The sequence below is a fragment of the Lactuca saligna genome, chromosome 6, assembly GCF_052625555.1.
Source record: "Lactuca saligna cultivar CGN05327 chromosome 6, ASM5262555v1, whole genome shotgun sequence".
In the NCBI taxonomy this organism is placed as follows: Eukaryota; Viridiplantae; Streptophyta; class Magnoliopsida; order Asterales; family Asteraceae; genus Lactuca; species Lactuca saligna.
The window spans coordinates 52,551,675-52,557,674 of record NC_136422.1 but is presented as its reverse complement, the minus strand read 5'-3'; positions in this window follow the sequence as shown (position 1 = coordinate 52,557,674).

Below are 6,000 nucleotides of genomic sequence, written 5' to 3'. Positions count from 1 at the left end.
AATTTTACAACACCCAATATGTACAATCAAGGCTACCAAGCATTCATAGAAAACCATGTTTAGCTTGATGTGCGCCATACAACTGTTCGACATCATTCTAGGTTGATTTCACAAATTTATGTCGCCGTAAAGCTTTGTATAACATACACACAAAAAAATATGCACATTCTCGACCTGTCCTCTCAAACATTTTCAAATACTCATCTGATGCTTCTGCGGCAATACTATATGCCAATTGTTGAAGAGCTTTTGTGCATTTTTGAATTGTAGTAAAACTACGTTTACCTCTAGCATCTCATCTCAATTGAAAAAACTCATAATTGTTTGCCAAATCACTAGCTAGACATAAGAATAAATTTCTACTAATACGAAAATGATCTTTGAGTTTCGATAGGTCGTGTAAACTATCATGGGAAAAGTAATCATGTCCAAAAGTTCATTCGCAACGATACAATCGTGGTTGCTCAAAGTTCTACTCTTCTTCTCAATATTTGAATGTTCGGCTCTCTGAAGCACCATGTTGTAACGCCTGTGTTTCCGGGCTTGCCATTTTTAGCAATGTAATAGTCTAGGTTAATCTTTGTAACCCGTTTTGAAATAATAAGAGTGTAATATTTGAGTATTATGTGTTTTGTGCTTAATTGCTTAATTATGTGGTTTTATTAATTAAGAATAAAAATAAGTGTCAAAATTTAAGTGTAAAATAAACTTGATATCTTTGGATAATGTTGTAGTAGTTGAAACGAGGTTTCCGAATATATATAGAACGCCCAAATCTGACTTCGTATGAGGAAGTTATGATTTATCGAAGTTTCGGCTTAGCGGTATGCAGCCTGAAATACTCGATTTGAGATCGAGCGGTTTTTAGCCAAAACAATCTAAACGAGAATCGAAGATATCGTTGTTGGTATCGAAGCGATAAAAAGTTAGGCGACAACGGACGTCAAACGAAGAAGTTATGAATTTATAACGAAATTTTCTGTCTCGGTCTATTAAAAATAAATAATAAAAATCAAATCAAAATTAGCCGACGGAGTCTAAACGAAAGTTGTAGAGCGTAGTCTCACCTTCGCGTGGATATAAAGAACGTCGAAAACGGAGTTCATAAGAAGAAGATATGAATTTTCGAAGTTTATTAACTAATTAATAATTAAATTTAATTATTAAATCCGACATTATCCAAAGAGGAGTCACCGGACTCATCCGAAGTACGCCCCGCGTACCCAAGGTATGTCGACACTCGCACTCGAGTTCTTCGGATGATGCATGCGCTTACGAACCGAGGCGTACGCCCCGCGTACCCTCGTACGCCTCACGTAAACCCGAGGCCCAGCCCCTATAAATAGGATGCGAGGGCAGCCGGTTCTTTTGCTATTTTTCTCCCTTCTCTCTCCCGTTTTGCATCGATTTACGTGCCAAAAGTACCCCGAAGCCCAGATATTATTCTCGAGCCCCGAAGCAAGTCCCGAGATCTCGAGAAGTGCAGTTTCCGAGCCGAAGCTCTCTGCCCGCGAGAAGTTCGATTTCTGTGAAGATCGTCCAGATCTGCTGAGGATTACTACTTCTACGAGCCGTAGTGCTGTCCGATCATCTTCTGATCAAGTGAGTGTGTAGTTACTTTCTTCTAACGCATAATTATGAAGTATTTTATACGAAATACGTGTTATGTGTATATTTTGTTGTTATGTGTGTGAATGTATATTCACTTTCTTCTATCTTATAGATCTGATTATTTCTCTATGAAATACGTGTTATGTGTGTGTGCCTCATCTGTTATGTGGAAAATGTATTGATTGAGCATGCTATACAGGTTTTGATACTATGTATAAAAATGTATGTTTTATCTACTAATATGTTGGGTAGAACATGGGTAGATGGTTGGTGTGTAATAAACAGATGAGAGGCCTCGATGTTGTTTTGATCCAGTCATCTAGCGGAATTTAGATGACGACCACGGACTTTTCTAGACAGTCTAGTGGAACGCTAGCAGGCTCATAACCTGTTGGTGTTAATGAACTTGGGTGTTCATTCGCTGTATTCCATCCCCCTCATGGTTGCCTTATTTGACTTATATTGTTGTGGAACCCTCGAAGCATGTGTTGTCATCCCGATGAAATATTCTTAGACTAGGTCCCCTGTGTTAGTTATTTTAGGGACTTAAAGTGAGAATAACGCGAATGGGTAATTGGATTATTATTGGTTGATGAAAATTAATTTAATTATTTATTGTGGGTTGAAAACCCTATATGCTCACCAGGCTCCCAAGCCTGACCCACTCAGTTTTATTTGTATTACAGGAAGTGGCGCGAGGGCATAAGATGGATGAACCATCAAGTTGTTTTGTTTACAAGTCTGTATGTGTATATATTTGTTGAATGACTTGTAATGTTATCGTTTATGCTTATTGGTCTGTATCGGAACATGACACCCCGAGTTTTGATTATATAATGAAAATACATTTCTTTTATGAAATGATTTGGTAAACATTGGTTTATCATGTTTTGTTTTTGGGAACAAATTCCACAACTCTTTCAAATCAAAAGGATTTACTCTGAAATTATTTTAAAAGCATAAATGAAAATCGGTCTTTTCTGGCCGAGATTTTGGGGATGTCACAGTTGGTATCAGAGCATTAGTTTAAGCGAACTAGGAATTTGTAGGATTTGTAGACTTAAACATAGAATGCTAAGTGGAATTTTGAGATATGTGTCTGTTGTGTTTTAGACACGAGCACTAGTTTATTTTAGGAAAGTTGCCTAAAAAAATGCTTTATATGCTAAATGTTATATGTTGCCATATATGATATTATTTGTTCGGATCTATGGTCTGTTGCCGACCGGATCTAGAAACCTTAGGTGTGTAGGATTCTAAGCGTACGTCTACGACATTAGAACTAGCATGTAAACGTTTCAGAGTGATAAGGATGATTTGAATATCTATCATGATTGAGGATCTAATTTCACCTTATTCAGTGTGTAGATCGAAATGGTGAGAACAAGAAGTGGAGTTGGAAATGCTGATGAAAACAGGAATCAACCACCAGTGATTGAACAAATACCTGTCGTAGTAGCAGCACCTGAGCCAATAACCATGGCTGGTGTGCAAATGATGATTCAGACGATGTTGGATCGTCAGATGGATGAAACTAGATGGTTGCTTCAACAGAATCGTGAAGAACTGTCAATTCGTGTGGAAGAGCCTGAATTAAATGAAGGGCACTCGGAAGGTGGAAACTTCAGTGGGTCTGTTGGTCAAGCCAACCCACCGATAGTTAGGCAAGATAATCATGATGGAAGGAATGATGGAATGGGATGCAAGTACAAGGACTTTTTAACTTGCAAACCATCGAACTTCAATGGAAAGGAGGATCCGATTGGGGTTATGGATTGGATCTCCGAAATGGAGTTAGGCTTCATGACTTGTGGTTGTAGAGGCAAGTTGCAGACTATCTATGCAGTGCGACAGTTCCGAGGTGGAGCCGTTCGTTGGTTGAACACTCTAGGGAAGACTTTAAGCCCTAATGAGCCACTGCAATTGTCATGGGCAAAATTCTTGGTGCAGTTCAAGCGCAAGTTCTGCTCTGCTCAAAATCTATTGGAACTAGAGAACAAGTTTCTGACATTGACGAAAGGCAGCATGTCAGTTGATGAATACACCAATAACTTCACTGATAAGATGGAGTTTGCCTTGCGGATCGTCTCAGACGAGCTGACAAAGGTGGACCGGTATGCAAAAGGACTCCCATGGGAGTACGAGGTTCCAGTACGTCAGGCACATACTCTAGAGGTAGATATCTGGGCTGCCAAGTCTGTTGAAAACATGATTAAGGGAAGAACCACCGACAAGGTTGAGGTTGGTGAGAAAAGAAAGTTTGAGGGAACATCTGGTTCCAGTAAGAAAGGCAAATTTTCAAAATCTGATTCGAAAAAGTTTGGAGGAAAAGGAGGCGAAGCGAAGTGGTGTGATAAATGTAAAAAAAAGCACTTTGGGAAATGTAGCGAGGATGTAACCTGCTACAAGTGTGGAAAGGTTGGACATTTTGCCAATGAATGTCCGAACAACAAAAGGATGTGTTTTGGTTGTAATGAAGAGAGGCATATTTTGAAAGACTGTCCGAAGAAGAAGGAGGCAGCTAGGCCCAACATTCCACCAAAGTCGAAGGCGAGAGCCTTCCAAATGACACTTGAGACCGCGAAAGATGAAGCTGATGTCACTTCAGGTACCTTTCTCGTAAACGAATTACCTGCTCAAATTTTGTTTGATTCTGGAGCCAACTACTCCTTTATTTCGCATGAGTTTGGTAGAAAACTAGCTTTGCCTATTAATAGACTAGATAATGCTTTATTAGTCGAAGTTGCTAGTGGCAAGTTTGTACCTGTTAGTCATCGTATGAAAAACATCTTAATCGACCTTAATGGGAATAAGTTTCACGAGGAATTATTGCCTATCGAACTTAATGGTTTCGCCGTCGTTCTGGGAATGGATTAGCTTAGCGCCAATGACGTCGAAATTTTATGCAAGAAGAAGATAGTTAAAGTGAACCCGCCTGGGAAAGATTCGTTTATGGTGTATGGGGACAAACACCGAGTGAATTCTGGAACCATTTCCCTAATGAAAGCCAGAAAGTGTTTGACCAAGGGATGTACATCATATTTAGCATTCGTGATTGATGGTAAGAAGGAAAAGAAGGTGATGCAGAGTATTCCAGTTGTGTGTGATTATCCGGAAGTATTTCCCAAAGATCTTCCTGGATTACCGCCTGATCGACAAGTGGAATTCCGTATTGACTTGTTACCAGGAACAACGCCAATTGAAAAAGCACCTTATCGATTAGCACCGACGGAGATGAAGGAATTGATGATGCAACTTCAAGAGTTATTGGACAAAGGTTTCATTAGACCTAGTTCATCACCCTGGGGAGCTCCGATGTTATTCGTGAAGAAGAAAGATGGAAGTATAAGAATGTGCATTGATTACAGAGAGCTGAACAAGGCAACAATAAAGAATAGATATCCGTTGCCAAGGATTGATGACCCGTTTGATCAATTGCAAGGTTCAAGCTATTTCTCGAAGATCGATCTAAGGTCAGGATATCATCAGCTAAAATTAAGAGAGCAAGATATCGAGAAGACTGCATTCAGAACTAGATATGGACACTATGAGTTCTTGGTTATGTCGTTTGGACTAACCAATGCTCCGACAGCATTCATGGATTTAATGAACAGAGTTTGTAATCCGTTCCTTGATAAATCTGTGATAGTGTTCATAGATGACATTTTGATTTACTCGAAAAAGCCAGGAGGAGCATGGCAGACACTTGCGAGAAGTGTTATATGTCTTGAAGAAGGAGAAGTTGTATGCTAAGTTCTCCAAATGTGATTTTTGGATTCGTGAAGTCCAATTCTTGGGTCACGTGGTCAACCAAGAAGGGATAATGATTGATCCAGCAAAGATTGAAGCTGTAATAAAGTGGGAACAACCGAAAAGTCCCACGGAGATCCGAAGCTTTTTAGGATTAGCTGGATATTACCAAAGGTTTATCCAAGGCTTTTCTTCGATTGCTACTCCATTGACAGCTTTGACCCACAAAGGAGCTACTTATGCTTGGAGTGATAAGCATAAAGAAGCATTCGAGAAGCTAAAGAAGAAGCTATGCGAGGCACCGATACTTTCTCTACCCGATGGAGTTGAAGACTTCGCTGTTTATAGCGATGCGTCTGGTGTTGTTTTGGGTTGTGTTTTGACCCAGAGAGAAAAGGTGATAGCATATGCGTCTCGACAGTTGAAGGAGCATGAAAAGAATTACCCGACTCATGATTTGGAGTTGGCAGCGGTAGTTTTCGCTCTGAAAATATGGAGGCATTACCTCTATGGCACGAAGTGCAAACTTTTTACTGATCATAAGAGTCTCCAATATCTCTTTAATCAGAAGGAATTGAATATGAGGCAACGACGCTGGCTGGAATTACTCAAGGACTACGACTGTGAGATGTTTTACCA